Source organism: Zeus faber (assembly GCF_960531495.2).
Source record: "Zeus faber genome assembly, chromosome: 14".
Taxonomy (NCBI): Eukaryota; Metazoa; Chordata; class Actinopteri; order Zeiformes; family Zeidae; genus Zeus; species Zeus faber.
In genome coordinates this window covers 15,546,441-15,561,962 of record NC_137200.1, presented here as the reverse complement: position 1 = coordinate 15,561,962, position 15,522 = coordinate 15,546,441, and the positions used below count along the sequence as shown (strand labels likewise).

At 45.2% G+C, this 15,522-nt stretch overlaps 1 protein-coding gene across 3 annotated transcripts in view; it reads left to right on the top strand.

Annotated features, from left to right (window-relative positions):
- LOC307240075 (homeobox protein PKNOX2-like) overlaps positions 1-15,522 on the top strand; it is an 82,988-nt gene that overhangs the window by 18,136 nt on the left and 49,330 nt on the right. The window lies entirely within an intron of this gene.

Below are 15,522 nucleotides of genomic sequence, written 5' to 3'. Positions count from 1 at the left end.
TTTAGATTAGTCTCTTCAGACGCCAGCGTCAATTCTGTTGATAAATTAAAGAGCACACAATCAAATGTGACTCATGCCGTCAACACCTCGCTGTACCCAAGTCATGTTTATTGATTTCGCGTTCCGTGTCAGGGCGCAGTCGAGGCAGTCAAACCCAAAGAGACACTTCAATCATCACTCATAGATTCTACACCAGGAGTGTAGAAATGCTGTGGTTAATAGATTGAAGTATATACTGTTAAAAAAAGAGACCTCTGTTTTTTGTATCCCACTGCATTGGAAAGAGGGTGTTAGGGTATCATTTTCAGGCTAGTTAGATTCTGGTCTCACTCTCACTGGTCTCAACTGAATTCTGAGTAAGGGCTTTTTTCCCCCTTGCTCTCTGTACCTTGTTTTGTAATTTTCTAGATAAGCAGATTGCAGATCAATTTATAAAGCAAAGGACCTGCGGTGCCTCTTTTGAGGGCTTCAGCTGTTTTTGAAGGATCCCCAAAGGCAGGATTCATGGAGTGAAGAATTAGGTGTTTATGCTCTACTTAACATGTTTAGTTTTGCTCCATGGTCCTGATGCACCGCTTTTAGACTACAGGCGTTTTGAGGCCAAAGCGGCCATTTTAACCTACATATCCCAAAATCGATGTAGATTTTCTGACAGCATTCTAGGTCTCCGAGGTCCGAGGTCTCCCTTTCAGAATGAGATTTCAAAGTGTCATTGGAGCCAATAGTTAAAGGCAACAATATATGGACAATACCTCACAGCATTGGGGGGGGGTGTGTGTGTGTGTGTGTGTGTGTGTGTGTTATATCTTGCCTCAATTCCTGCTACCGTCGCATAAAAGGTAAGGCAGGTAAGGTAGCAAAGTAGCCGGTCTCCATATCCGCTTAGCTCCTCGGTCCCCCACTCCTCCCCTTAAGTTCCTGCAGAACCTCTCACATCCCCACCAAGGATTACCTTACATTTAATTTTGTTAGCCTTAATGAGATTTTACTAATTAAATCTCCTCCTGTTTGGAGACCCCCCCCCCCCCACAGCCCCTTGCGTACACAAAAAACTATTTACGTATGCCTTTCTAGGTTCTTCCTTTCCCCTTTTACTGCGGGCTATGCTCGCTCCTAGGCCTATTTTAGACAAACAAACATTTTCATTAGGAAGAGCAGCTACAACGGGAAGGACTGTGCTTCTTTCAACTTTTCCAATTTCGCGCCAAACTGCTTCGCTGCCTGTCTGATAGCCCCTCCAGCTGTTCACTTCCTTGTGTGTGTGTGTGCGTGCGTGCGTGCGTGTGGTTAGAAGAAGCGTCCACCATGTTTTCTCTCCTCCTCCACATCACTTGTTTCCCTCCATCCCCATCTTGGATAAATTGAGCAGCAGTGCCCGAACCTCAAAAGGACAGTCAGTGATGCGGGCGGGCAATTGCTTTGATACTATTCCTCATCCTAATCTTCTGTGACATTAGCTGTGGCTGCCGTGCCACCATAACGCAAGCATTAATATGCATATTCCATGCCAACATCCCACCTTTGTTTAAAATTCACATCCCTAATAATAAAAAATCCTTGCATTAGCGACCGTTCTGATGTTAAAAGGGAAGCACCGATGGGTGGGGCCTTCTTGCTAGGAGAGGTGAGGGGCTCATTGAGGTCATTGTCGACAGACGCCACCTGCCCCGCTATTGTAGCGAGGACCCCGTGGGACGCTGTCCTGGACTATTATGAGAGCCAGCCTGCCACTTCCCGTTTTGGGCCCTGGACACCCGCTGCATGCCCTGCTCCGCTCGTATCTGGAGCCAAAAAGTCCATTATACGCCCACTCTTCCCTTTTGGCCTGACGCTTCTCCTCCTTTCCCTCCACAGGGCATCGGCCTGGCCTCATTTGTAGGACCCCCCCCCCCCCCCCACACACACACACACACACACACACACACACACACACGCACATTGTACTCAACCTCAGAGGGCCTCGTGCTCTGGCCAGGTGGGAGGGGCAGTTCGGCTATGTTTTGGGCAGCGTGCCTGTCTGAGATGGAAATGCTTCCTCCATGAAGGGCCCTGCACCGCCGATCGGGTTTCTGCCACCTGTCCCTCAGCTTAGGCGAGTGGGAGGAGAAGGGGGGGCGTTGTGTATTGGGGTGGGCGGTCCGGGGGGGCGACGCTGGGCGAGAGCGAGGGGGAGATGCCGCGGAGGTCTGGGCACCGGCCTGCGGTCCCGTTTTTTTGTTCCGTGAGCCAACTTTGTGACCTCATACTTCTCAAGTTCTTAGAAAAAACTTCACTTCGCTGTGTGTTGACTTGTATTATTTTTGCTAAAAGTTTAAGATTTTTTTTTAAGCGAAGCCTTGTGATACATGTTCCACGCGCAACAATTTAGACAAAACCACATTACCCATCGTCAACACAGAGTGATTGGAAAAATGCGAAAGGAGTTTTAAGAAAGAAGATGAATCCATTCGGCGGAAAGTTAGTTCCCTGTGTTTTCCCGTCCTAGCGTCTGACGTGTCTGCAGTTAGGGGGTAAGTGTGTCTTGCTCAAGGACACTTAAGCATGATACCCCTTTGGATTCACGTCAACTTTTTAGGCCCCACGAAACAGGTGACAAAAATGTATATCACAAACAAATACTGTACTGTGTTGTGCTGCACTGGGGCTGTTCATTCAGCGTGGATGCTGATTGAGCGATGCAGTAAAAAGCCTGTTTTACCTTGCTCAAGGGACAAACTCCAGCTATTCTCTCTCTTTCTCTCTGAATCTGGTCTATACTATTTTTTTTTTTTTTGTTTGTTTGTTTAAGCAAAATCTTGTCCAAATTCGATTAGGGATAGTTGTGTATGGTTTGGAACTCAGATCTGCCTTGGGGAATAACTGATATCGTATACGATCTTGAAAATAAAAAATAAAAAAAACGTCTCCCCATATGGCATGTGTATTTTACCGTAGCGCGGAAAGCGTTAGCTTGCACTTCTGAAAGTCAGATATGAAATCAGGTAGGCTGCCATTTCAACATTCCACGAGGAACACTGGTGGAAACTGCCGCAAAAACTAACTTATCCTTCCCCTCCTCAGTAAATATCACACCATTTTAGTCAGGAATTTGTCAAAGAGTAGTGTCTAGAGTCCGGGTACGGTGTTTTTTTTCCTCAAGGTAATTATACAAATTGAGGCCCGGTTTTGGCAGAAGAAAATAAGAATTGCAGTCCGCTAAAAGAGATAGAAAAACAAATTGGCGTCTGCGACGTATTCTCTGTGACCTTTCTGTCACGTGATGTATTTATTTATTTTTATTTTTTCAAGCTTATACCCCAATTATTAGCTCCGCTATGCTATCCCCACATTTGCTTCTATATCCCCCCAACCAAGCCGTCAATATCATTTCTCTCAGCCCGAAGCTCTTTATCCGACCAACCCTAAATGTGATTATGTTGATTTAACTTAGACACATGTGGCTCCCTCATTTAAATGGCCGCACATTGTTTTGAATATATACACACACACACACTCACACACACACACACACACACACACACATACACACACACACATAAATAAATAAATACACTATAAATATATAAATATATATATATATATATATGATTTTATTTATTCCCATTTCTCAGGGTTCCTATCGGCATTTCCAATTACTCTTGTCGCGCGGCTGTAATTGCCTCCATGCTAATGGCCGCTAGACAATCGTGCTAAATGAGGTGAGGCCGAGGGTCTAGGAGCCTGACTTCATTAAGAGCTAATGGGATTTTGTAAGGGGAGACTGAGGACCCAGCTCGTCAAACCGAGGGAGATGGAAGGAAAAACAAAACAGATGGAGTGAAGGAGCCAAATAGGTTTTGTGCTTCTTTCTTTTTTATCATGCTGATTGAAATAGGAGGGGAAAAAAAGTCACTATTCTTCCACGCGGCCACTCCTCCATCTTCCATGTATGCAGAAAGAAAAGAATACCGAAATAAAAAAATGTGTGCAGTTACTCAAGATGCAAAAAGGAACATTACGGAAGCGGGAGTAATTGCTTCGATCCCGTAGGTTATCCTCCTCCTCCATCCTGTAGATAGGTCCCTGTATAGGACTCGTGTGAACGGTGGATTCTCTCTCTTCTCTTTTTCTCGGAAAAGCGGGAACGGTCCAAGTCCACCCACAATTCTTCACACTTTTTTTTCCGAGACAGGGCCAGCCTAAGTGAGATTCACACATGGAGAGAAAAGCTGTTATTTTCTTTATTCTTAACGGAGGTTGGAAAAGGACTGTTTTACATCAGAATCCTTCATACCCATCAAGCGTTTTTTATATATATATATATATATATATATATATATATATATATATATATATATATATATATATATATATATATTCATAAGTGTGAGTGCTTGCATGCACTTCAGTAAAAAGCTCAAACTGACAGTATCATAACATTTTGCTGAACCCACCAGTGGTTCTCAACCTTTTAACGTCAAGGACCCTCAATTTGATACGCATTTGGCCATGGACCCCATTTGATGAGATATTATCTCTGGGACACCAATCTGACACCAATCTAATCTTTGTCTTTCATTCATTTTTATTGTTAGATTTGACTTGGTCCAAACTTCCATAACTGTCTGTACTATATAGCTAGGGAGATAACAGTGAAACTCTGAGCAAAACAGTCGTTATTCTACATTCACTGATGGTGCGGACGTCTATTAAGATGATGCTGAAGTTGAACTTTTTGCTGGGGAATCTCCGGAACCTCTTGAAGGACTCCTTCGTGTCCCCGGACCCCGAGATAAGAACCACAACCACCGCCGCGCACTACAGAACCCAACTGGCTGCAGGAATGTGTCAGCCTCCCGTATACCATTTGGGGGAAACTGTCCGGTCCTTGGGGTGAAATACCTCTGTTCCCTATTGATACTGTTTGGTTGTGCGCCCTTATTTTGGTTTGCAATCTTGAAGATGCCAAACGTGCGTCCGCCCCGGCTTTCAGTTCAAAGGCATTTTTGGCTCCCGTGTACGAGGGCCTGAACAAATTCTATTACATGCTGAATAAGCCGACGTGTTCGCTTGTGAGCCGCAGTGCTTGGACTCTGTGGGAAAACGGATACTGTAATGGATGCTGTAAAGTAAAGGAGGTCCACGACAAACCCCACTTCATGGCCTGGCTGTGAACTACCTGTGGGGCATATTTATTTTACCAAGCGAGGACCCGCCTATCTGTCCGTCCGTCTAACTTTGATAAATAAACAAGAAGTAATAAATTATTTAAAAAGCCATTGGAAACGAGTATGAACCTCTCATTTATTTATTTCAAAAGCCCTTCCCAAAGGCGATAAAAGTGCCATTGCGTCTGTATCATCTCTTATTGTTCTTATTATTATTATTCTTACTGTTTTAAAGTAATGTAAGACTTTGAAATAAAAAAAAACAACAACCTTGCCTATCCTAAAACACTATTCAACAAAATGGTGCGCTGATAGCCAGAAGGTCTCTATCAATACATTCACATTCTTAACTTGCTCTTCCTAGCACAGTGATTCACGCTAATACGGCCTGAAAACAAGCACCATGCTCCTGATCGATACACAATGACCCTGCCCTCCCTTTCGACGGCAGAAGCTGTGAATATAAGGGGAAAATCAGTAACTTAGGCCATGGTTTAGCACGGGCACGGCTCGCTTAGCCCCGCTGGGTTAAAACATGGCAATAGCCCTTCAGTATGAACTGGTTAGAGCGGGTAGGAAGAGTAGGACGAGTGCAGCGGTCTGGGATTGCTTTCCATTTACAAAACCAGGTTCGGACGAGTTGCGTTTCCGAGTTGCGTTTTGCCTCCAACGCCGTACCATCCACCCCTGGCCTGGCCCAACCGAGGCCGGTGGGGCTATTTTCCTTTTCTATTTTTTTTAATTTTTTTTTATTTTTTTTAAGCCTCCCACCCGGTAGTAACAGCTGTCCTACAGCTGCCATCCCTTTCTCCCGCTGGGGGGAGAAAAACAGTCCCAAACCTCCTGGGTCAGAGCCCTGGTATGGCGGTCTCCCTGGCAACCAGAGTAGGAGTCTGTGCGGGGAGAACAATCTGGCCAGTGAGAAGCAGAGTGTCGACCCCCCCCCAACCCCTTCTTCTCTTTATATCACTCTCTCTCTCTCTCTCCCTCACTTACTTTTTTCTTTCCCTCCCTGTTTTTCTCTTTCTGTCTTTTTTTTTTTTGTTTTTTTGTCTTGACCCCCTGTCCCGCCTGTCTTTCTCTTTTGAGTCTGTCTTCCTCTTTTTCTCACTTGTATCGCCATTTGTCTCGCTCCCTCTCCCTCGTCCCTCTCTCTCTCTCTTTCTCTCCCTGTCTACTGTGGAGCTTCCCCAAGGTGGGGGAGACATACAGAGGGTGCTGGTGGTGGGGTGTAGAGATGCAAGGCCTTGAGGGGGTGGGGAAGAGAGAGAGAGAGAGAGAGAGAGATCTGAAGAAGAAGAGGAGGAGATGGAAAGGGGCCCTCTAGATGGAAAAGATGGGAGGGGAGAATGGGGGAAGAGAAGATATGTGGAGATACTTGGCTTCAGACCCATCAAAACAGCAATTGTCATGCTAAGCCAACCCTCTGTCCCTCTCTCCCTCTCTCTCTCTTTCTCTCTCTCTCTCTATCTCTCTCTCTCTCTCTCTCTCTCCCCCCCCCCACTCCCAAGCTTTTACCGACGCCGAACGCAGCATCATTTCCTGCCGTCTCTCGCCCCGATTTAAACTTGGAGCACTTTCTAATCCACCTGAACCAGAGAGAGCGGGCAGCAGCCTTTACCAATGACGGCACCAGAAATGGTGGAATAGACAATGAGTGAAACCAGCTGCTTTGATCCGAAAGGTGCAATGTTTCTGTGCAGAGCGTGTGCGATTGTCAGTAGACCCTCCTGGCGACGGCAGAACGAACAGCTACGGGAGGGGTGGAGCGAGGGGAGATTCTCCACTGGTTAATCGATCGCGGATGGCGTCCCTCTCTCGGATGGATTAAAAATAAAAAAATGCTAAAATGTCATCAAATATACTTTGGCAGCCTGTTAATGAAGGCTGAACGATTTATCAAATTATAAATGACATCGCAATGTAGTACAACGCAATTTTCAAATCACAAATGCGGCGATAAAAAAAATGAAAAAGTGTTTTTCAATAGGGTTGTCCAGGGCTTGCTCTTCCTATAGGCGGTCGGAGGGGGCGCGGAAAGGGAGCGATCCGTGAAACCGTGAGGAATGGGGAAACTTTCTCAATGACACCGCAGCTCTGTCCCGGGCCACGGTACGCTGTGCGGGGCGTGCGCTGCTGGCAGAGCCAGGAACACCTGTAGAGTCCGGATGGAGTCTCTTTCAGAACACTGCATCTGTATGTTTTTGTTTTTTTTACATTTTTAAAAATTTGGTGAGCATGAAAGTGTTGGCGGCCCACATCTGACCAGAAGTAATACGGGAGCCAAACAGTGCGTTCTCAGAAGGACGTATATTTTAACCATCATATTCATTCTCATTCATACAGTGCAGTAGTGGTAAAACAAAAAAAGAGATGGGTTAAAAATAACCTTATATGCATGGAACTTTCACGTCACGTTAGTAACGGTATCTAGTAAGCCCTCTCTGAAGGGCACAGTGTTTTGAATGTTGCCTAACGACTCACGCCAGCGCTGATAAAACTAACAATAACAGGAGCTCATGAATATGAACTCACCTCACGAGAAGGCTGATGTTGCATGGCCGACACCAAATGCTTGATGTCTGGCTTATGGGACGACAGTCTCAGGCGAAGATCTGGCTCAACATTCAGTTTATCCCTGTATTTCGTCTTCAATGCCACAAGTGCCGAAAAGCCAGTCTCACAGTGATACGTCGTCGGGAAAGGCATCAGAAATTGCACAGCTCTGTTGGACATATCGGGATACTCAGAAGCAACACAAAGCCAAAAGTTTGTCGGGTACTTCTGTGAGAAAGCCAGTTTCAATGCGCTGTCGCAGGAGAGATCCACAAGACTGTCCTTCTCTTTTGCGCTCAGGCCTGTGAGGGTCTCGTCACTGTGGCTGGCAAAGGCATTTTCGATCCAGCTGCACTGCACATCTGGGATGGAGAATTATTCACGCAGCTTGGTCCTCAAACCATGCAGGTGCTCTTTGACATGATTGATCACGGTGACGGGAAGCCGCATTTCTTCCTTTGTCAAATAATCGGACAGATTCTCAAACGAGTCAAAGTTTGACCGGTCAACTTGCCCGGCCCACATATCCATTTTTCTTATGGTCGCTTCTGTTTCATTCTGGACATTGAACATGGTCACTGCTTTTCCTTGGAGACTGAAGTTGAGTCCATCTAAGTGGCTGAAAATGGCCAGGTATCCCAAATTAGCCAGCCACTCAAAATCACTGAAGCAAGTTCAAACTTTGTGTCGAGAAAAAACACCCTCAACTCATCACGTAATTCAAAAAGTTGCGTCAGTAACTTCCCCCTTGAGAGACTTCAGTGTGTAACAGAAGCTGCTTATGGTCACTGCCCGTCTCGTCATATAAAACGGGAAATAAAGGTGACTGCAGGCGGCTTTTGATGAAGTTGACTCTGACTGCCTCATCCAGAACAGTGTTTAGATCTACAGCATTTTCTTTACAGCCAGCGCTGCTCTGTGTTTACTGCAGTGGACAGATGCTACGAGTGGAGCCACAGCTTTCATCCAGGTGATGACTCCACTGTGATGGCCCAGCGTCGCACAGGCCCCATCAGTGCTCACTCCCACACATTTGGACCAATCAATCCCGTTTGAAACTATGAATGCGTTCAGAGTGTCAAAAATGGCCTCAGCAGTTGAATGCGTCGGTAAAGATTTGCACAACAGGACTCTTCTTTTATCTCTCCATTGTTTTCATACCTTACATAGGCAAGCAGGTTTGACAGATTTGTGATGATTGAGATTGATGATTTGAGATTGTCTTCGATTCATCCAGTTGGAGGGCATAAAAACGACTCTCTCGTACGCTCGTTATCAGCTGTTCTGTCACATTCTCTATCGTCAGTTATCAGACAATGAGATGAGGTTGATTGGCTTGCAGGCCTTCTCTCCCAACATCACCCCCACGATCACTTTTGTGGCAGGAAGAATTCAATTGTCCACGATTGTCCAGCTTCCGCTGCCTTTGCGTTCTCGGTGCCCGTACATGATGTTTTGACGGCTTTGATACTCCTTGCGTTTATTATCGAAAAATTCAAGCGGCTTGGACATGTCCTGTTGGTGTTTTGTCTCAAGGCGATGCCGCAGTTTACATGGCTTCAGAGCTTTGCTTGATAAAATGTTCGGAACACACCACGCACAGCGGTAACGGTTCGCTCTTCCATACCTGTCCAAAAAAATCCCAACGATAATATTCGGCACTATACTTTCTCCGAACCTTTCTTTTTTGTTTGACAGGTGGGACTGTCCAGCCTGTCCGATGTCCCGCCGGGACTTCGCTTGTGGATGGTGTACCAATGGATTCTTTCCTTTTCAGTGTGCCTGATGCTAGCCAACCATCCATTTTGATTATAACCTCAAGTTCAAAAATGTACAGGTGCAGGTCGATCGTAGTCCGGCTTGGATGTAGTAGGCCCTACCATAAGTTCCTATCTGTCAGTGATGATGCAATTTTGAAGGTTTTAAAGAACAAATACCATGAATGATTTAAAAACCTTTTTATAATTAAGAATTTTGTATTTATTTTTTTAAGATACAATCTATGTGTTTTGCCCATGATTTGGCGGCCCACTTGCAATGGAATCGCTGTTCTAGAGGAAACAGTGCTTAACAAGACACCCTGGCATCTGTTTAGCTGGAACCCAACTTTGCAAGACAATGACTCAGTAACAGGTGTTGGCTGTGACAGACGAGCAGGTATTCTGCTTTGGATGATACAGATGTCAGGGCTTAGGGATGCGAAAGATCTTAAAAATGTATTGTTTTGTCGGTTCCGAGCAGAACCAATATTTCTTACTTTTGGGTTCTAGCATTCCATCCCCAACGTAAAGTACCTAAGCTGGTTATCGCAAAATTTTCAAAATTATTTTTTTTTACATTCATGCACTGTTTTAAAACATTATTTCTGTATGAAGCTTTTAATAGCTTTTAATTAATAGGAATAATACGATTGACATCATATAATAGTCATGTATAAAAATAAATGATGGCTTTCATTATCTGTGTGTGTCTGTAGGTCTTTTTCAAGCCTAATTTAAGTTTTCATTGTTGATACAGTCATGTGAAGCTATGCTTAACATATTTTGGTGTTTTTTGTATCACAAGACTACAAATGCATTCAATTTAAAAACTATAGCTACGTTCACACTGCAAGCCTTAGTGCTCAATCCGGATTTATTGCTCAGATCCAATGTTTTTGTTTGGCTGTTCGCATTATGTTTTTGAAATGTGGCCAATATGAGATTCCACGCAGCATGCTGTCGCACGGAAGTGAACATGGCAGGCAAATGCACCCGGTGGTTGTCGGGCGGCGTGGGACCATGTCCCCTCGGCTCAAGCTCGCGGATGAAATCTTTAAATCCAGACAGAGGCGCGGTGCTTTGTTTGTTTCGTTCAATAAGGAAAGCAGTAAAATAGTAAAATAAAACACCTCTATTCTAAAAACACAATGTGGGAGCAAATTGCTCCCTGACCGCTCCCTCAGAAGACACACACACACACACACACACACACACACACACACACGCACGCGCACACACACACACACACCTATCCCTGGTTCGTGAACACATTGTGCTCTAGAGTAATAATGTAATGTAAAAAATCGGACCTGTATCCGATTTTGCACCACATATGAAAGTGGCCCAGTTCCGAATTTAAAAGCTCGATTCCATGCGATTTGTGCTGTTCACACTGTCATGAAGTCACTCATATGTGAGTCACATATGAGCAAAAAAATTGGACTTCGGCCACTTTGGCCTGCAGTGTGAACGTAGACTATGAGTCTCTTGTTGACTGGCTTGTGGGCATGCGACATTTTATCATGAGCAACTGAAGCTTGAAACTTGAATATTTGATTCCATGACAGACCCTGAACTGGTCGAACAAGTTTTTTAAATGAATTGGCCACGTCCTAAAAGCAGTTTAAGATCATGTGGGAAAATCCCCGGGCATGCGATTTGACAGACTCGGTTATTTTAAAATATACTGAATTGAATAAAAAAATTAATGGAATACTGTCGCTCGTGTTTTAAACCAGCAGTCCTCACTGCTATGTAGCGTTTGTAGGCTTGGTTGGCTCCAACATGGCGTGGCTTGTCGTCAACCACCCAAACGCTTTCTGTGACGAATCAGAATTGTCTACAGTAGGGTTGCCGCGGTTACCAGTGTTACCGGTGTTACACGGTGTTGGGGCATACACTGACATTGACATTACTTGCCCACTGCCCCCACTGTCTTATTTTTTTTTATAGAAATAAAACCCATTTAGTTGATTTTGGGGTATAGTAAAATGTTATTTGTAAAATACTAAGCGTGTTATCACTTAGTGCTTAGTGCAGCACGGTCCGTGGAGTCACATTTAATTTATCACCGGAGGAGGGGAGAGAAAGAAAAAAGGCTATACAATAGAAGACCTTCGATCAGGTCAAGGCCTGGGACCTGTCGCCCTCGCCATGTGTAATCTACATGCGTGACTGATCTCCATCCGCAGCTCTTCCTCCTCTTGTGGATTTTTTATTTTTATTTTACATGTTTTTCATAAAAAAAATTATTTTACTCCGAAACAAAAAAAAAAGCACCACTGTGCATTGTTTTACTCCGAAGCATAAAAATCAGCTCCATCGACAACGGGACACCCCCCTCTGTTGTAAAATGTAATGTTCATGAGAACAATTCCTCGTCCTGGCATCCCTAGTCTACAGTTTCCACATGACAGCAGGATTCTCATACAGATGCATGGAAATACTTCAGTATAAGACTGGATTGTCGGCATCGTTTTATCATTTTGCATCCCAGCTGAAAAACAGAGAGCAAAACCAGTCGAAATGTATATCCTTTCTTTCTATTTTGCATGCATGAAGTTCTCAGGGCCCTTAGTTGTGCCCAGATGGACATGTAAGACAATTCTAAACTTTCAAGTAAGACAGTTTTGGCCAGCCAACAGGAAGGGGAGAAAAACAAACAAACAAACAAACAAACAAACAAACAAACAAACAAAAAAAAGAATAGGGGTTGGTTGGGGGATGTTTCCATAGTAACGAACCTCATGTGAAAAGCTTACTATCTGAGGTGTTTTGAGGAAAAGGCACAAGGATTGCGTTTTTTTTTTTTATATTTATTTACAAAATATTACTTTTGATATATAATATTATACTATATATATATATATAATTTTATAACTTTTGCTTTTTTTATACCTGTCAGATTAATTTCTCAAAAAACATATTCCCATGTGTTCTGACCGTGTGATTTGTGCTCCGTGACATCGCACTGACGATGGAAAATGTTTTTAATCAAACCATATGGAAGTTCAGGGACAGTCTCCTCGAGAACTTAACTCCAACAGATCCAACTTGGACTTTCACATTTTTACTTCAGTGCATCATGTAACGAACCTCGCCGGGGATCTACACTGAACACCGTAGCGTGACATCATAGAGTAGGGGGAAGCCGGCCTCCGCAACAACGAGCTTCTCCTCCATTTTGAGAACAGAAGTTTTATAGGGACCAAAGTCAAGGGTTTGTTCAGGGCTTATTGAGCGGACGGACCAGCGGAAATGCATTATCGCTGCCCCGCGTCACCGCCAATTAGCGCAAAGTTGAAATCCGTTCGACTTTCTCCCGTCGCCAAGTCTCCGAGATCGCGTGGCGTTGCTCTCCTTCACGCCTCGCCGCCATCTGCCATTGGGAATGGATGACTTCCGGCGTCTTTGTCGCTGCGTGCCGCTTCGGGTGTGAGCGTACGGCCGTCGGTTATACCTTGCGTTCACGTACTCCTTCTTTCCCCCCTTTCGGCAAATATATTCTAACAATGATAAAAATGTTGGCTTTAAATAGCGCAATTACATGGCTCCAAATGGCGAGGGCCCAGTTCCCTTTTTCTTTTTTTTTTTTTTCAAATTATTATTTCTTTATTCTCTTTTGAAGTCGGAATTGAAAAGGGAAGAGTGGTCTGTGGCTCGCGCGACGCCTCAGCTTTGTGTTCCCGTGCAGATATGTCGCCCGCCTGCCCCCTCAATCACTGGCAGCTCCAGCCCCCCTCCACACCCCGTCTCTCTCTCTCTCTCTCTCTCTCTCTCTCTCTCTCTCTCTCTCTCTCTCTCTCTCTCTCTCTCTCTCTCTCTCCCTCCACACACCATCTCTATCGCTCTCTCTCTCTCCCCCCTCTCTCTCTCTCTCTCGCTCTCTCTCTCCCTCCCTCCCTCTACACACTATCTCTATCTCTCCCCCCCCCCCCCTCTCTCTCCCCTGCCTCTCAAGTCATTTTAATTAAGTCAGTCTCACTGGCATGGCAGGCAAAGATAATTGGAGAGGGTTTTTGGATGCCATTTACCCTAAATGACGCCTGCTTTTTTTTCCACGCCCACCACCACCACCACCACCGCCCTCCATCTCTATCTCTACCCACAACCCCCTTCTTCTCTCTCCTCATTTCCTGGCGCGGAGTTACCCATCTTCCTCTTCCCTTTTTCTTTTCCTTTTTTTTTTTTTTTTTTCTCTCCCCTTCCATCTCGTATTCAAACGTAAAATATGGATTAACCTCTTCTGTGTGGTTGACAGGGACGATTTCCTGTGAATTGCAAATTTTAGCCAATGCCGCAATTTATTTGAAATGGCAAATCAGGGAAAGCAATTTACTTGAAATGTGCAGATTCTTTGAACTTTACTCTTTCAGGTAGAAAAATGTATTTCCCCGTCGCAGCTCGAGCATCTCTAGGTGGAGTGGGGGGTGACAAGAGGAAGTGTCCATATTGTGCTTTCAGGGAAATTATTGAGAAACAATGTGGACCTTTGATTTTGTCCGTGTCTGGGGGACATAAGGAAATGTTTTGAGAATCCATCATCGCACGAGTCTTGTCGCTTATGTGCCGACCAGACCAGCACTCAAAGTTCACAGCTCGGCTCTGTGGGCCCAATTGGGTCGAAACTTTTGAATTTTCTTTTTTTTCACTCCCGCTCTGCGCTCGGTTCCGGCTCCTCTCGGTTCCCTGCGAATGGACACGCAACGTGGTCCCAGTCTAAAGCATACATGAGAAAAAAACGTTCTTCTTTGGTGGGTGATTGACCGCCCAACAAATCCATGTTTTGTTCCGAGTTCAAGATTTTGAGACGAGCTATAGTTGACACCTCTATAATTGCTTCCAATTTGTCTTTTGACTTTTTGGTTGCCTCTTCTGGGAAGCAACCCAAACGTAGTCCACCCCGCCTTGTAAAAGTGGTGGGTGAATAAAGTGAGCCTCTCCACCCATCCACGCTGGAGCTAAATTAGCGTTGTAGGCATCGCAAGTACTTTTAAAACATCGCCTTATCTCTGCTGAACATCAACCCTGTGGCATAGCGGACTGCACGTCTGTGTGTTAGTGTTAGTGTGTGTGGGTTGGGGTATGGGGTGGGGGTGGGGGGGGTAAGCCCTCTATCAATCAGGTGTAGCTAGTCCTGCTGAAAGGGGACTACGGCAGGCCACCCATCCAGCCCAGCCGCTCTGGGGAGATCCAATGTCCTTGGACTTCTAATGCGCTCCAGATGTCCCTCTCAGCCAAACTGGGGGGCGTGAGGTGGACTGCTGTGCTTGGTTTACGAGTGGAGGAGCCTAGAATGCGCTTTGACTATAGTTCTGGTATGCCACGCTCTCATGTGGACCAGCAGTGCATCATGGGACTGGAATAATACACCATACAGTAATACACTTGCCCAGACTAAATTGATGATAAAAATAGATGATCCAAAATGTTCTCACGATACAGAGACTGAAGTCTTTGGGTCTTGCACCAAACCTCACGCTAACGTACATTTCAATGCGATGACCTGGTTAGTTCCTTTGAAATGGGATTTTGATTATGTGAGCCGGTATTGTGATGTATATCATGATCCCTGTGATTACATGATAATTAATTGCTCCATGCTGCCTCGCCCTCATGAAATTTTCCCGCTCATCGTGTCGGGAATAGGTGATCAGGAGGAATTGCTGTTGACGCACCCGCATTTCTGAGAGTTTTAAATGACCGTGGAGGGATATAAGATTCAATTTCGACCTCATACACCAGAACCAATTGGGACAAGTCCCCGCCACTTGGCGGTGGACACAACGCACGCACGCACGCACGCACGCACGCACGCACGCACGCACGCACGCACGCACGCACGCACGCACGCACGCACGCACGCGCACACACACACACACACACACACACACACACACACACACACACACACACACACACACACACACACATATAGGCGGTCTCATCACAGGCACACACACACCTCCAGCACCTGCTTTGAACACACCCCCAAACACCCTCCTGATTGCATTCCTCTCCTTTTCTCTCCTCATTTACTGCCATAACTATGACAGGAA